Source organism: Pan paniscus, chromosome 1 (genome assembly GCF_029289425.2).
Source record: "Pan paniscus chromosome 1, NHGRI_mPanPan1-v2.0_pri, whole genome shotgun sequence".
Lineage (NCBI taxonomy): Eukaryota > Metazoa > Chordata > Mammalia > Primates > Hominidae > Pan > Pan paniscus.
In genome coordinates, this window is record NC_073249.2 from 165101227 (window position 1) to 165118820 (window position 17594).

At 44.8% G+C, this 17594-nt stretch overlaps 1 protein-coding gene across 7 annotated transcripts in view; it reads right to left on the bottom strand.

The window, feature by feature from the left end:
- The window catches only part of PATJ (PATJ crumbs cell polarity complex component), a 422746-nt gene extending 406867 nt beyond the window's left edge, over positions 1 to 15879 (bottom strand). For all 7 annotated transcript variants that reach the window (XM_057298703.2, XM_034966355.3, XM_034966351.3 and 4 more), the window contains exon 1: positions 15722 to 15879. The gene's annotated coding sequence lies outside the window, so the exon portion shown is untranslated. The remainder of the gene's footprint in view (positions 1 to 15721) is intronic.
- Positions 15880 to 17594: the final 1715 nt, after the last annotated feature.

The following is a 17594-nucleotide window of genomic DNA, read 5'->3' on the forward strand; positions in this document are numbered from 1 at the left end:
AGGAGGCTGAGGTGGGAGGATCACTTGAGCCCAGGAGTTCAACATCAGCATGGTCAACATAGCTAGACATACATATCAAAAAAAAGAGATTTAGAAAGATAGTCAATGTAGTAATAGAGACTACTACTAGAAAGTAGACGTGAGGATGGAGAGATTTAAAAATTAAACTTTTCATTTTACAACTTTAAATGCTGCAGGTATTAATTTTATAATTTAAAAACTAGGGAGCCAGGCATAGTGGTTCATGCCTCTAAACCTAGCACTTTAGGAGACCAAGGCAGGTGGGTTGCTTGAGCCCAGGAGTCTGAAACCAGCCTGGGTAACATGGCAAAGCCCTGTATCTACATAAAACACAAAAATTAGCTGGGTGTGATGGTGCATGCCTGTAGTCCCAGCTACTCAGAGGGCTAAGGTGGTAGGCTCACCTGGGCTCAGGAAGGTTGAGGCTGCAGTGAGCCGAGATAGCACCACTGCACTCCAGCCTGGGTGACAGCATGAGACCCTGTCTCAAAAAACAAAAATAAAAATAATGAAAAATAGGGCCCAATGCAGTGGCTCACACCTGTAATCTCAGCATTTTAGGAAGCCAAGGTTCAAGAATTGCTTGAGCCCAGGAGTTCAAGACCAGCCTGGACAACATAGTGAGACCCAGTCTCTACAAAAAATTTTAAAAATTAGCCAGGCCTGTTAACACACGCCTGTGTCCCAGCTACTCAGAAGGCTAAAGTGGGAGAATCGCTTGAGCCCAGAAGATCGAGGTTGCAGTGAACCATGATTGCACTACTGCACCCCAGTCTGGCAACAGAGCAAGATCAAAAAAAAAAAAAAAAAAAAAGTAAAAGTGACACAAAAACGATGGCCATGACAGTCTGCAAGCTACACAGTGGGATAATTATACTATAAGGCATATACACACAATAGCAGAGCAGAGGTATGTACCACGTGCTAAGAGAAATCATAAAGAGTGACTAATCCTACCTAAAAAGTTTAGGAATACTGGAATGAGAACACAACAGAAAACTCTCATTGTAAATTTAAAAAACAGGCCAGGCATGGTGGTTCATGCCTATAATCCCAGCACTTTGGGAGGCAGGTGGATCACTAGGTCAGGAGTTCAAGACCAGCCTGGCCAATATGATGAAACCTCATCTCTACTAAAAATATAAAAAATTATCCGGGCGTGGTGGCGCACGCCTGTTGTCCCAGTTACTTAGAAGGCTAAGGAGAGAGAATCACTTGAACCCGGGAGGCAGAGGTTGCAGTGAGCCGAGATCATGCCACTGCACTCCAGCCTGGGCAACAGAAACAGATTCTGTCTCCCAAAACCAAAAAAAAAAAAGTGTCCTGGTTTGAGCAATATATAAGGCTACCCTAGGTTAGTGGTTCTCAAACTTTAGCATGCATCAGAATCACCTGTTGGGCTTGTTAAACCACAAATTGCAGAGTCCCGCTCTCAGAGTTACTGATTCAGTAGGTCTGAGGTGGGCCCTGAAAATCTGCATTTCTAGCAAGTTCTCTCCTGTGACCCTGTGATGCTCCTAGACCAGACACCACAACTGAAGAACCACTGCATACAGGTGCAAAAGTGCGTGACTTTCTGTGAAAACAATAACTAGCTTTTAATAACCTAATATAAGATCTTCAGAAGTAGCAGAAAGGGGAAAAAAGACCACAGTTACTCCAAGTATAGACTGCAAACTGATGCTTGGCCCATAAAGGCACAAGTATCGAAATTGGGAATGAACATTTAGAAACTTTCCTGCAATATGGCAGAGTAAAATGTCTTACATTTAGTAATAAAAAACTTGGTGGCCAGGTGCGGTGGCTCACGCCTGCAATCCCAGCAGTTTGGAAGGCCAAGGTGGGTGGATCACCTGAGGTCAGGAGTTCGAGACCAACATGGAGAAACCCCGTCTCTACTAAAAATACAAAAATTAGCTTGGTGTGGTGGCAGGTGCCTGTAATCCCAGCTACTTGGGAGGCTGAGGCAGGAAAATCGCTTGAACCCAGGAGGCAGAGATTGCAGTGAGCCGAGATCACGCCACTGCGCTCCAGCATGGGCAACAGAAACTCCGTCTAAAAATAAAAAATAAAAAGACACGTGGCCTTATTTTGTGTGTCTTTTTAAAATTTCATTTTTTCTAATAACGTATTTTCCAAAAATATCAGTTCTTGAAAGATTATAGAGTGGGGAGCCTGATCTTTCACCACTGATAGTTTGAGAAGCTCTGATTTAGATAGACTAATTTGAAAGGGTCCTTGTAAACAATGCTAAGCAGACTGGTCTTTATCCTGTTAGCAACAGGAAATAATTAAAGGCTTTTAAGTAGGGAAGTACTGAGTCCAGATTTCTATTTTTAAAATGTAATTCTGATAATAGTATAGATTAGTGGTCTTCAAACTTTTTAAAACACACATTCCCATCAGTAAAAATGTGTTGGCCATGTAACTCAATTTATTTTTAAATAATTATAAACATATACTACTATACTAACATATGTTTTAAAACATACATAAAATAGAAACTTTATGAGGGTAAGGTAAAAATGGTAAAGTTTTATTGTCATCTTCCTAAACTCTTTTTTTCTTTTTTTTTGAGACAGAGTCTTGCTCTGTCGCCCAGGCTGGAGTGCAGTGGCGCCATCTCGGCTCACTGTAAGCTCCACCTCCTGGGTTCACACCATTCTCCTGCCTCAGCCTCCCGAGTAGCTGGGACTACAGGCACCCGCCACTACGCCCGGCTAATTTTTTTTGTATTTTTAGTAGAGACGGGGTTTCACCATCTCAGCCAGGCTGGTCTTGAACTCCTGACCTCGTGACCAACCCGCCTCGGCCTCCCAAAGTGTAATCCCCCAGGGATTACAGGCGTGAGCCACTGCGCCCTGCCCATCTTCCTAACCTCTTAATGGATCATCTTGCACATTTTGGAGACCATACTGGAGTATCCCTTGGTAAGGATTAAGGGTAGAAATTGGTTGGCCGTCTACCTCTTATTTTATTCTATTTTTTCAGAAACAGGGTCTCATTATGTTGCCCAGGCTGTATTTGAACTCCTGGGCTCAAGAGATCTTCCTGCTTCAGCCTCTTGAGTCGCTGGGACTACAGGTGCTCATCATGAAACTCAGGTCTCTGACTCATAATTAGTAAGGTTAAACTATGTCCACAAAGCAGGCCTGGAAAATTACAATTCCATGGTGAAAAGAAATGTCTAGGGAAGAAGATTAAAGCTTTACGAGTATATAAGGCCAGGCACGTTGGCTCATGCCTGTAATTCCAGGACTTTGAAAGGCCCAAGTGGGAGGATTGCTTGAGCCCAGGAGTTTGAGACCAGCCTGGGCAACATAGCAGAACCATGTATCTACAAAAAAAAAAAAAAAAAAAAAAAAAAAAAAAATGCAAAAAATTAGCCAGGCGTGGTGGCAAAGCTGTAGTTCCAGTTGTTTGGGAGGCTGAGGTGGGAGAATTACCCAAGCCCAGGAAATTGAGGGTGCAGTTAGCTATGACAAAAAAGAGTATATGACAAGAAAAGGAAGAAACACAAGTAACTCTACAACTCACTATCCATCAAACAGCACTCAGGCTAAATGGAACCTATGTCTCACTCAGGGTATGGTCATGGGAAATCTTTGGTCATTCAAATTTACCTGTTTAGTTAAGAAACCAACAGGGCTTATGGAGGGGGATTTCAGCTTTGTTGAAACACGGTAAAACTGAGTCTAACTTGCCATAGATAGGCTACCTACAATTGGTCACAGCTAGAAATTAAGATGCCACATTGTACTACTGTCCTCATAGTTGGACAGCCTCCAGAGAATGAGAACTTTATTATGCTTGGGAGCTTCCACTCCATCATTGATCCAGAGAGTTTCTGCCATGAATTTTTCATATCTGGTTCACTGTAGAATGTGATTGAAGGAAATTATTATAATATTGTGGCTTTTTAAAACCCAAGGCCTAGGCCAACGCCAATTAATGGAGTATTTGAAGAGAGATAGAAATTTAATTTTAAATTAAATTATATTTTATATTTATTTGATTATATATTTTTTATTAAACTCTTGATCTGATTAAGATAAAAAACTTAATAAATAAAATATATAGGCTGGGCACGGTGGCTCATGCCTGTAATCTCAGTACTTTGGGAGGCCAAGGCAGGTGGATCACCTGAGGTCAGGAGTTCGAGACCAGCCTGGCCAACATGGTGAAACCCCATCTCTACTAAAAATACAAAAATCAGCTTGGCGTGGTGATGCACACCTGTAATCCCAGCTACTCGGGAGGCTGAGGCAGGAGAATCGCTTGAACCCGGGAGGCAGAGGTTGCAGTGAGCCAAGATCGCGCCACTGCACTCCAGCCTGGTGACAGAGCGAGACTCTGTCTCAAAAAAAAAAAAAAAAAAAATATATATATATATATATAATAGAATCAAGAATTTAGGCAAAGTAAGGATTCTGAGAAACACTTTTTGAGCTCCCAGTACCTCACAAGAATGTAATTCCCCACTGATTTACTAAGACACATGATATATCTAACCTGAAATTTGGGGAGAAAATGATCACTTGCAATATCTTTGGGAAAGAACAGGTGTTCAGCCTCTAACTGCACATGTGAATTGGGCAGGTCACAATTAGACCACACATAACTACCCAGTGGGAATTTTCCAGAGCTCATTGAACCAGGGAGTTTGAAGAATCAATGAGCAAGTGTAAATATAATTATATTTATGCTTATCAATATCAAGTGCAAAGATCAATGTCAAGTGTAAATATAGTCATGATTTCTGAAGTTTTTCAAAAATTGAAGGTTTAAGTTTCTATTGTTTCCTTTGGAGTACAAAACTCAGGATGTGTCTAATTATCATTCCTTTGTCCTCAAAGCTCAGCATTTATGAGGTACTGATTAAACGAAAAACAAACTTTCCTAGCCAAAGAATAATGGTTGCTCTCCACCAGTACTTCAAATAAATACATCTGCTGCCATACAAATGCAGATTCAAGTCAGGTGTCCTAGCATTGTGTTCCTACCAAATAACAAGACTTTTCTAAATACCTTAAATATAAAAATACTATATTTTGGACCACTATATCCCTGGAATTTGGGAAACATATATAAATTCCAGAACAATCCTGACAGTTTGCAGATATATGCTTAAGCCTAAGCAATGTTTAAATCCTCCTGACAGTGAACATTCAGGAAATGTTGAGGCCGGGCGCGGTGGCTCACGCCTGTAATCCCAGCACTTTGGGAGGCCGAGGCGGGCGGATCACGAGGTCAGGAGATCGAGACCATCCTGGCTAACACGGTGAAACCCCGTCTCTACTAAAAATACAAAAAATTAGCCGGGCGTGGTAGCGGGCGCCTGTAGTCCCAGCTACTCGGGAGGCTGAGGCAGGAGAATGGCGTGAACCCGGGAGGCGGAGCTTGCAGTGAGCCGAGATCGCGCCACTGCACTCCAGCCTGGGCGACAGAGCGAGACTCCGTCTCAAAAAAAAAAAAAAAAAAAAAAAAAAAAAAAAAAAAAAAAAAGGAAATGTTGAAATTGAAGTTGAAAGACACCACTTTAAATTCAGAATCTGAAATTAAAACTTGTGAATAGTGCTTCAATGAACATAAATAAATTTTTTTAAAAAGAAATGAAGGCCAGGCGCGGTGGCTCACCCCTGTAATCCCAGCACTTCGGGAGGCCGAGGCGGGCACAAGGGAGGCCTTGGACCACAAGGGCAGGAGTTTGAGACCAGCCTGGCCAACGTGGTGAAAACCCGCCTCTACTGAAAATACAAGAATTAGCCAGGTGTGGTGACAGGTGCCTGTAATCCCAGCTACTCAGGAGTCTGAGGCAGAAGAATCGCTTGAACCTGGGAGGCAGAGGTTGCAGTGAGCCAAGATTGTGCCATTGCACTCCAGCCTGGGTGATAGAGCAAGACTCCGTCTTAAAAAAAAAAAAAAAAAGAAATGAAAAGAGTCAGTTTTTCAGAATAATTCAGTTAACTCATGCTAATTTTCTCATTAAACTATTCAAAGTTAACCAATGCATATCAATACTCTTCCTATAACTTGGCCACTTTTGTAGGAACAAAGTTAAACTGCTATATGGTAGGCTTCTTTTTTTTTTTTTTTTTTTTTGAGATGTTGTTTTGCTCCTGTTGCGCAGGCTGGAGTACAATGGAGAGATCTTGGCTCACCACAACCTCTGCCTCCCGGGTTCAGGCGATTCTCCTGCCTCAACTTCCTGAGTAGCTGGGATTACAGGTATGACCCACCACGCTGGGCTAATTTTGTATTTTTAGTAGAGATAAGATTTTTCCATGTTAGTCAGACTGGTCTCAAACTCCCAACTTCAGGTGATCCACCCGCCTCGGCCTCCCAAAGTGCTGGGATTACAGGCACGAGCCACCACGCCCAGCCTTTTTAATTTTATTATTATTATTATTTTTTTGAGACAGGGTCTCACTCTGTTGCCCATGCTGGAGTGCAGTGGTGTGATCTTGGCTCACTGCAACCTCCACCTCCAGGGTTCAAGCAATCCTCCTGCCTCAGCCTCCCTAGTAGCTGAGACTACAGGTATGCACCACCATACCTGGCTAATTTTTGTATTTTTAGTAAAGGCAGGGTTTTACCATGTTGGTCAGGCTGGTCTTACACTCCTGTCCTCAGATGATCTGCCTGCCTTGGCCTCCCAAAGTGCTGGGATTACAGGCTAGAGACAATGCACCCAGTCTATGGTAGGCTTCTGTATTCTGGTTGGTAGCAGTTTTCTCCAACGAGCAACAATGACAAAAAAAATCTGGGAAATTTTCACACTTAGAGGTCTCTGATTATGTAGCCAGTCCCCACTAAAAAGACCTGGGCATTCATACTATTCACTAATGATTAGTTTCCACCTCAAAAATGCTATTCAATTTTACCCGCACTGCCGACTGTACACTCCCAGCTTCTCCCCAGAAATTATGGTCATATCAGGAATCAGGCGTGGTGGCTCACGCCTGTACTCCCAGCACTTTGGGAGGCCAAGGAGATGGATCACTTGAGGCCAGGAGTTTGAGACCAGCCTGGCCAACATGGTGAAACCCCGTCTCCACTAAAAATACAAAAATTAGCCAGGTGTCATTGTGCACACCTGTAATCCCAGCTATTCGGGAGGCTGAGGCAGGAGAATCACTTGAATCCATGAGGCAGACATTGCAGTGAGTGGAGATCGCACCACTGCACTCCAGCCTGGGCAACAGAGTGTGAGACTCCATCTCAAAAAAAAAAAAAAGTAAAATAAAATAGAAAAGGGAAAGGGATACTATGAAAAAAGGTAAAAACAAAGCAAGGAAACATAGATGCCATTGGAGAGAGTTAATTCCATGGGGAAGGAGTTCAACTGTTAGTGACCTTTCAGTAGATAACTACTTTAAAAATGAGAGAATACTTCAAATTTTAAATGGTGGGAAGATTTACAACCTGACCCTCAACATTCACTTAACTGATCTCCCTCTTCTACCACACTACGTCCTGGAACTTCATTACAAGCTCCGAAAAATGGGCCGGGCATGGTGGCTCATGCTTGTATCCCAGCACTTTGGGAGGCCGAGGCAGGCAGAACACCTGAGGTTGGGAGTTCAAGACCAGCCTGACAAACATGGAGAAACCCCCGTCTCTACTCAAAATACAAAAATATTAGCCAGGCATGGTCGCGGGCACCTGTAATCCCAGCTACTCAGTAGTAATAGTACCAGGAGAATCACCCGAACCCGGGAGGCAGAGGTTGTGGTGAGCCGAGACCACACCATTGCACTCCAGCCTGGGCAAAAATAGAGAAACTCCATCTCAAAAAAAAAAAAAAAAAAGCTCCAGAAAATAACCCCAAGGGAGACCAGGCAGAAGCCCTGCCCACCAGCCCCTATTGTCAAAGCCACACCCACTAATTATTATTAATGGAAGCTAAAGTGAAATGAAACTGACCTGTCCCTGAAAGCCCACAGACCCAGGCCTAAAAGCCATCTACCAAACCAAGCAAGGTGTGCAAAGGGTCAAAGCAAGGGCAGGACCTTGGTCTGCTTTGGTTCTAAGAGTACAACCTAGATTAGAGAATGTTCATCTCACAGTGGTTCCACTAACTTCTTTGAACTATGAGGCAGCTTCCCAAGTGCAAGCAATCAATACAGACAAAATTCAAATGTGAAATTCTTAAAACACACATTGTCCTGGTTTACGATATTACTGTTCAGCAGGTTTTTAAACTTTATATAAATTACATCATACTGTATACTTATTCTTCAGCAACTTGCTATTTTAAGCTCAACTTTACATTTTTAAGATTTATTCATCTGTTATCCCAGCACTTTGGGAGGCCAAGGCAGGCAGATCACTTGAGCCCCAGTTTGAGACCAGCCTGGGCAACATGGCAAGACCCCATCTTGACAAAAAAATTTAAAAATTAGCCAGCTGTGGTGGCACACACCTGTACTCCCAGCTACTCAGGAGACTGAGGTGGGAGGATCAGTTGAGCCCAGGATGTCTAGGCTGCAGTGAGCCATGATCACACCACTGCACTCCATAGCCTGGGCAACAGAGTGAGACCCTGTCTCCAAAAAAAAAAAACACCAGGCTGCGGTGGGGGGTGTTATTCACGATGATATAGGCAGTTCCTGCTCAGCCACTGTAACAACTAAGTAACATTCGACGGTAGGAATACATACTTTCTTCACCCAATCTCCTGTTGACGAGAATTTAGATCATTTCCTATTGGTCACTAACACAAAAACAGGATTAGAACTAAATGTCTACTTCAATAATCAACTTTTTGCCAGTTGATTCAATAGCCAATTATTGAAATATGGGAAATTCTATAGCCTATGAGCTTTGAAATCATAGAGACTCAGGGTCTATCCCTAGGACCCGTTCTGTAGGCCAATTGTTTAAATCTCCCTACACCTCAGTCCCCTTGTTTGTAAAAAAGAGTTAATAAAAATTACTTCATGGCTGGGCGTGGTGGCTCACGCCTGTAATCCCAGCACTTTCGGAGGCTGAGGCGGGCGGATCATGAGGTCAGGAGTTCGAGACCAGCCTGGCCAACATGGTGAAACCCCTGTCTCTACTGAAAATGCAACAAGAGCGAAACTCTGTTTAAATAAAAATAAAAATAAAAAAAAATAGCTGGGCGTGGTGGCAGGCACCTGAATCCCAGCTACTTGGGAGGCTGAGGCAGGAGAATTGCCTGAACCCAGGAGATGGAGGTTGCAGTGAGCCAAGATGGCGCCACAGCACTGCAGCCTGGGCAACTCCATCTCAGGAGAAAAAAAAGAAAAAAAAAATTACTTCATATGTATATTGAAAACACTGAAGAGGATAATTTAGAGCATTTGGCCTAGCACATGGTACACATTCAACAAATGATAACTACTATTAGCATCTCTTTTCAATCAAAATGATTTAAAACATGGCAAAACCCCATCTCTACAAAAACAAAAACTAGCTGAGCGTGGTGGTGCGTGCCTGTGCGTGCCTGTAGTCCAGGCTGAGGTGGGAGAAACCCTTGTGCCCAGGGGGTCAGGGCTAGTGAACCATGATCATGGCACTGCAAAAGCTAATAATTAAATTACTGTAGCAAAGATTTTAGTGTGTAATCAGTAAGTTAGTTCTGAGAAGTCTGAAAAATAAAATGTTTCACCACTGTAGTGAGTATAAGGGAGGAGGTTATAGAGAGGACCTATAATTTGGAGTATTAATCCATTTACATGGCCAGGCGCGGTGGCTCACACCTGTAATCACAGCACTTTGGGAGGCTGAGGCGGGCGGATCGCTTGAGGTCAGGAGTTCGAGACCAGCCTGGCCAACATGGTGAAACCCCGTCTGTACTAAAAATACAAAAAATTAGCCAGACGTGGTGGTGCATGCCTGCAGTCCTAGCTACTCAGGAGGCTGAGGCAGGAGAATGGCTTGAACCTGGGAGGCAGAGGTTGGAGTGAGCGGAGATCAAGCCACTGCACTCCAGCATGGGCAACAGAGCAAGACTCGCCTCAAAAAAAAAAAAAAAAAAAAAAAAAGGCATTAAGGCAGTATACACATAGCAGTGTAAGTGCTTTGGTAAACTAAACCCTCTTAAGAATAAACATATTCAGATCAGTGGCTCACACCTGTAATTCCAGCACTTTGGGAGGCCGAGGCGGGTGGATCACGAGGTCAGAAGTTAGAGACCAGCCTGAGCAACATGATGAAACCCCATCTCTACTAAAAATGCAAAAATTACCAGGGCGTGGTGGCGCATGCCTGTAATCCCAGCTACTTGGGAGACTGAGGCACGAGAATCACTTGAACCCAGGAGGCGGCTCCAGCCTTCGCAACAGAGTGAAACTGTATCTCAAAAAATAAAAATAAATAAGATATTTTAGATTCCTTTTTACATGAAATCTGTTCAAAATCTTGTGTGTATTGTGCATTTACAGCACATTTCAATCCTAACTAACCCAATATAAAGTGGCCCATGCCCACGTGTGAGAGTGGCTTACTGTAGTAAAGTTTTAATCTATGCCTTTTCAGAAAGATCCCTGTTTTGCTTTTGTTTTTTCTTCCTCCACCGTGTTTTTAGGAAAGACTTCATCAGTTCAGCTCATATGGTCTCTATGCCTTTTCTTAAAGTAACTATCTGAGTAAGAGCACTCACAAACTTGAGTTCTTCCCAATAAAAAGATCACAACTCCATAATTTTACCGGAATTAAACATAAGGGAGGAACAAAAAGCAGGAGAATAATAGCTTACAGATTACAAGACACATTCTTGAACATTCTTTTCTTTCAACCTCGCCAAATCTCTGTAAGGCAGACCATTTGCAAATGGGACCAGATTCTGGAGGACCAGAATTAAATGACTTGTCAAGCGTTATGTGGTAGGTGGACCCAATTCCTTGTCTCCAAACTTTACTGGCTGGACAGCTGTACGAACACAAAAAATAAGTGAGCTCTACATCTTCAGCATCGATCTATCCCACTGACTTAAAAGGAAGGGTATTGACAGGCACTAAATTTCTCCCCATTTGCACCGGAACCTAAAATAAGGGCTTTAAAAAAAGGCATCCAAATCTACACAAAACCCTAAGGAAGAAAACATAGCAATGGTCATGCAAATACCAAGGTAGATTGGTCCCGTTTCTCAAAAAACTTACCAAGTTGGCTCACCAAGGGGAGCAAAGTCTTAAGTGAACAAATTAAATCCCACTTTGGCTTCCCCAACCTAATATATTCTTGTTAAACTTTAACAAAGCAAGTAAATTCAGCCTGCTGGCTCTTCAGTGTAAGGATAATTATTAAATGCTGCTAAGTAAAAATGCAATTGTAAGAACTAGAAAATGCTGAGTCATTGTCTCAGAATCACAAGGTTCTAAATGTGAATTCACTATGAGAACATATATACAGATTTTTCTCTTTAACTTTAAAAATGCAATCTGAAAGAAAATACATCCTAATGTTATTAGTGGTTATCTCTCAATAGTAGACAGTCTGTGTACTTTTAGTTTCTTTTTTGAAAATTTTCTCCAATTTTTCTACAATGAATATGTTAGCTTTATAGTTACAGAAATATTAATGTATGGCTTAAACTTATTACGGTTTCATTAAATGCAGAATAGAGCTTAATTTTCTATTCAGCTTCAAACACAACTATTTTTCTGATGGGAAACCCATTTTATGTGACCTTGTGATATTGCATATTGGTTTTCATCCATGATTCCTGGTTTATAACTCCCATAACTCTTGTTACAGTCTTTTGTTATACTGTTGGGGTGCTTTAAGTCTCAGAAGCAGTCCCCAGAAATATCTCTGACACTCTCCTGCCCCTCCTTTCATCCGCTCCTTTTTCTCCCCAAGGCAGGACTCTAATCTTCCCCTGCTTTTCCATCTTGAAGGTGGCTGTAAAGAAATTCTCTGGGCCAGAAGGGTGGCTCACGCCTGTAAGCCCAACACTTTCACAGGCCAAATCGGGAGGACGGCTTGGACCAGGAGTTCGAGACCAGCCTGAGCAATATAACGAGACCCAGTCTCTACTAAAAATTTTTTAAAAGACGCCAGGCGTGATGGCTCACATCCGTAATCCTGGCACTTTGGGAGGCCAAGTCGGGCAGATCTCTTGAGGTCAGGAGTCTGAGACCAGCCTGGCCAACATGGCAAAACCCTGTCTCTACTAAAAATACAAAATATATATATATATATTACCCAGTGGTGGTGGCGCACACCTGAGGTTGTGACGCTGAGCCAGGACAATCGCTTGAACCCAGGGAGGTGAAGTTTGCAGTGGGTGGAGATCGCGGCACTGCACTTCAGCCTGGGCAACAGAGTAAGGCTCTGTCTCAAAAATAAATAAATAAAATAAATGAATAAAAATTTTTTAAAATAAAAATAATTGCCAGGCCCAGTGGTTCATGCCTGTAATCCTAGCACTTTGGGAGTCCAAGGCGGGTGGATCGCCTGAGGTCAGGAGTTTGAGACCAGCCTGGCCAGCATGGTGAAACCCCATCTCTACTAAAAATATAAAAATTAGACAGGTGTGGTGGCAGGCACCTGTAATCCCAGCTACTTGGGAAGCTGAGGCAAGAGAAGCGCTTGACCCTGGGAGGCAGAGGTTGTAGTGAGCCAAGACAGTGCCATTGCACTCCAGCCTGGGCAACAGAGCAAGACTCCGTCTCCAAATAAATAAATTAATTAATTAAAATAAAATAAAGTAAAATAATTTTGGCTAGGTGCAGTGACTCACGCCTGTAATCCCAGCACTTTGGGAGGCCAAGACAGGTGGATCACTTGAGGTCAGGAGTTCGAGACCAGCCTGGCCAATATGGTAAAACCCTGTCTCTACTAAAAATAAAAAAATTAGCCAGGTATGGTGGCACATGTCTGTAATCCCAGCTACTCAGGAGTCTGAGGCAGGACAATCAGTTGAACCCGGGAAGCGGAGGTTGCAGTGAGCTGAGATCACCCACTGCACTCCAGCCTGGGCAGCGGAGCAAGACTCTGTCTCAAAATAAATAAATAAATAAATATTTAAAAAAATTATCTGACCTCCCTTGTCTGATTGTAGGTCATAAGACCCCCATAAGAAGGGGTCCTGCCCATACCCTGGAGGAAGGAATGCTACAGAGAGAGGCCAAGAAAAATCTGAACAGATAGGCATTGCTAGGTTTCCCTACCCCATGCTTCAATTATGTCTACCCAATGAAGTCTCCATAAAAAGCCCAAGAAGATGGGGTAGGGAGAGCTTCTCAATATCTGAACACATGGAGGTTCCTGGAGGGTGGCATGCCCCTTCTCATACCTCACCCTGTGCATCTCTTCCTCTTGTATCCTCTGTAATATCCTTAATAATAAACTAGTAATAAACCTAAATAAGTGTTTTCTTGAGTTCCGTGAGCTGCTCTAGCAAATTAACCAAACCAGAGGAGGGAGTTATGGGATTCCCAATTTATAGGTGGTTAGTCAGAAGCCGGGGTAAAACAATCTAGGACTTGTGATTGGCATCAGAAGTGAGGGCAGTCTTATGGGATCTGACACTATCCCCAGGTAAATAGTTTCAGAATCGAACTGTTAGATGCTCAGCTATTGCTTGATGCAGAACTGATGGGCCCACACATTTATTTGGTCACAGAAGTCCTCAGTGTTGATTGTAGTGGTGTGAGAGCAGAGGAAAAAGTTTGTGTTTTTTCTCTTACTCCTAATAGGATCTGGACTAGTAAGGGCAAATCTCTTCAGAACTCATTTTATAAGTTCTATCCATAAGTATTTCCATATTTATTAACTTTGTTATTATCTTTGTGAAAGTTGCAGATACCAGGTCAAAATCACTTTTTGTCAAACCCAAACAAACTAGAGAGCCTGAGGGAGAAAGCTCATGCTTGCATCTCTGAGATAAAGATCCGTCTCAAGAAGGAACTAAAATAACCACCCAAGAAATTCTTTCTTTAGGAATGCAGTAATTCAGATAAGATAAGATAATCTTTTTTCCTTTTTTTTTTTTTTTTTTTTTTTTGAGACAGGGTTCTTGCTCTGTCACCCAGGCTGGAGTGTAGTGGTGCAAACACCACTCACCACAGCCTCCATCTCCTGGGCTCAAGCAATTCCCCTGCCTCAACCTCCCGACACACCTGACTATTTAAAAAGTTTTTTCTGTAAAGACAGCCATGTTGCTCAGGCTGGTCTCCAACTCTTGGCCTCAAGCGATCCTCCTGCCTAAGCCTCCTAAGTAGCTGAGATAACAGGCATGAGGCAGGGTGCCAGGCCTGATAAGATGCTCTCCATAACACCTGCCCAGTAATGGCATCTTCAACAATGGCCAACTCTGGCTTTCAGTCTGCAAAACCAATAAACTCTGTTTTCACGCAATCTGCACTTACTTTGCCAATAAAAGTTTCCTTTTACCCTCCCCTCTTCCATGCATATATGGCTTGCCAGGCCTGTGCACCTCGGGCTATAACGCTCATTTCTCATTCCCAAATAAATTCAACACATTTGGAGTGTTTTGTTGTTGTTGTTGTTGTTAACATCTTAAAGGCCATTAGGGGCCCTAAAAACATCAAAGCTCACTTTAGCTAAAAGGCTCAATCTCACCTAACATTTTCTAATGCTGCAAACAGATTTAAGTTTTTAACCGCTGCCCCTGCCTCCACTCCTTTCAAATAGATGTGTGCAAATTAATTTGCAGCCAATAGGAATTTAGCCCAGAATGTGGTAGTATCATCCTCAGTGGAACCGACATTGTCCTTCTGGGTTTCCAAAGGCTTCTGCCTTCCTTTAAGAAACACTTGTCGCGCACCTACCAATAGCCAGACCCTAAATGCAGTCGAAAAATAAGGCCCTGAAAGGGGCACCCTCTAAATGGCAGAGGCAAGCCAGTAAACAACAAACTGGAATTCAAAGTGACAAGAGCCACTTGGAAATATGACAAAGTGCCAAGTGAAGGGGTGTTCACTTAATTCGGCCTGTGTGCGGGACGGCTGGGGCGCTTTGGAGAGTGGGAGTGATCTGAAAATGCTTTCCTGAGCTTGATTTAAAAGCAGGAATCCAGGAATTTCCCCTAAGGCTGGAAGCACTTTCCGACAGAACCTCCCCATCTACGCAGCAAGGCTGGCAGAGCCCAGGGCCTGACCGCTGGCTTGGGAACCTCCGCTACGGGATGACCAGGCGCCGCAACGCAGCCAGGCCCAAGTCGCCCCCTCAGCCCGGCTCTGAGCACCCCCTCCTCTTTGTCCCCTCACCCCGTTCCCTCCTTCCACGGCCACCGATGGAGGGAAAGACTCCGCCCAGCTCTGGGAGCGAAACAGGGGCACCGATATGGGCGCAAAATAGGATCCGTGCCACCCCCGAATACCAGTGGGCCGAGATTCGAGGCCCGAAAGGCCTGGAGAGGCGGGGCGGCGCCCCTCCCTGCCCGCGGCCTCGGCGAGCCCTGCGCGGCGGGGCGGGGACCACCGTGGGGTCACCCGGGCCCGACGCAGGAGGACGGCGCCCCCGCCCCGCCTCCCGGGCCAGCGCGGACGGACGCCGCGGGCGCCCCATCCTCGCCGCGGCCCCTCTGAGCGCCCGGCGGCGCCCTCCACCTCCGGCTCCCACCCACTCCAGGCGGGCGGGCGGGGAGAGCGCGGGGGCAGGGCAGGCAGGCCCGGGAAGCCCCGAGGGAGCTGCCCCCGGCCGGCCTCCAGGCGCGGGGACCCCCAGGGGCGAGCGCGCACTGCACAGCCGGGACCCCACGCTTTACCTGGTGCGCTGGAGGAGCAGGTGGGAGCCCCGGTCCGGCGGGCTCGGTGTCGGCCCTGCCTCACCTGGGCGGAAGTGAGAGGCCCAGGGTGACCGCGCCTCACCTGGCAGGCCCTCCCTTCGCCCCGACTCTCCCCGCCCGGGGCGGGGCACCGGGGTGGCGCAGGGGGCGGGGGAGGGAGCCCGGGGCCGCGGGAGGCGGGCTCCAAGGAGGGAGGACGGTTGCCCTGGCTGTTTACGTGCAGGTGAATTCCTACCGGGCGCGGGATGGCCAAGGGCCTGGGAAAAGTGGGCTGTAGGGGCGGGGTGGCGGATGAGACCGCGCGTGGTGGGGACAGCCGGCACTGACGGGGAGGGAGATCCGGACAGACCGGTGTGGTTGGAGGCCTGCGTGTAGAGCGAGACCCAAGATCAAGGAAATTGAGGAGGATATCGATGAAAGCGTTGGGTCAATCCGCTTAACACTTTGTCTTTTTGCCCCTTTCCTTTCCTGTTCTCTCATCCCTCCTTTGTTTTCTCTATTCGCTGACGCAAAATAAAATATTCTAAAACGTGTAAATGTGGGAGTCATTATTTTCTTCTCATTTAGTGGAAGAAAGAAATCCAGCAGTATTTGCCTGCTGTATGCTAGGTGCTAGCTTATGCAATGTCTCATTTACTCTCTGAAGAAACTAATGAGGAAACCGTGCACCCGGTAGGTTGACTGGCCCAAAGTTTGGAACACAGGCAAGGCATTTTGACTCTAACTACAGTGATGATTTCACTCTACGTTAATTTTCTTTTATTTGTGATGTCACACCTTCGAGAAAAATATGTCCACTCCCTTTAATAACTTTAGGCTTTTGATGATAGGGGTTTTACTTTACCTGATACAGTCCACACATTAACGATAAAGAGAATCAATCTTCAGGTATCTTATTCATAGAGTACATACAGTAATTGTTAAACACTGTGATTGACTCTGGGAAGATGTGTAAAATGGTATCCCTGTCCCCAGGAAGATGAGGAATAGATACAAAACAACTACAACATAAAGACTTTCAGGCGGGGCGCGGTGGCTCACGCTTGTAATCCCAGTACTTTGGAAGGCCGAGGCGGGTGGATCACCCGAGGTCAGGAGTTCGAGACCAGCCTGACCAATATGATGAAACCCCGTCTCTACTACAAATACAAAAATTAGCCGGGTGTGGTGGATGCGTAGTCCCCTCTACGCAGGAGGCTGAGGCAGGAGAATCACTTGAACCCAGGAGGCAGAGGTTGCAGTGAGCCAAGATCCTGCCACTGCACTCCAGCCTGGGTGACAGAGAGAGACCCCGCCTCAACAACAACAACAACAAAAATTAGCCCGGAGTGGTGCCGTGAGCTTGTAGTCCCAGCTACTCTGTGGGGCTGAAGTCGGAGGATCACTTGAGCCCAGGGGTTCAAGACCAGCCTGGGCGACAGAGCAAGACTCCATCTCAAATAAATAAATAAATAAAATTAAGATCATGCACTTGGTGCTTTGTAGTTTGCTTCCTTGTTTTAAAAGAAATTTAACACTTGTTAGTCATGGTAAGAAGACACACAATATCAGCATGGTTCCTGCTTTTTAGGAACTAACAAACTACTGAGGGAAATAACAGGCAAATTGCCAAATGGAAGCCTCAGAAAATGAAGAGATCTATTATGTTTTTTGAAAGCATGGGTTAGAACTTAAACAGGTCTTAACCAGAGTCTGAGATTAATTTAGGTAAAATGGAGAAGGAAAGGCTTTCCAAGTCGGGGGCAAAATAAAGTTGGAGATTGAGTGGGAAAAGGGAGAGGATTGAAAAACTACCTATCAGGTACTATACTTATTACCTGGGTGATGAAATAATCTGTATATCAAACCCCAT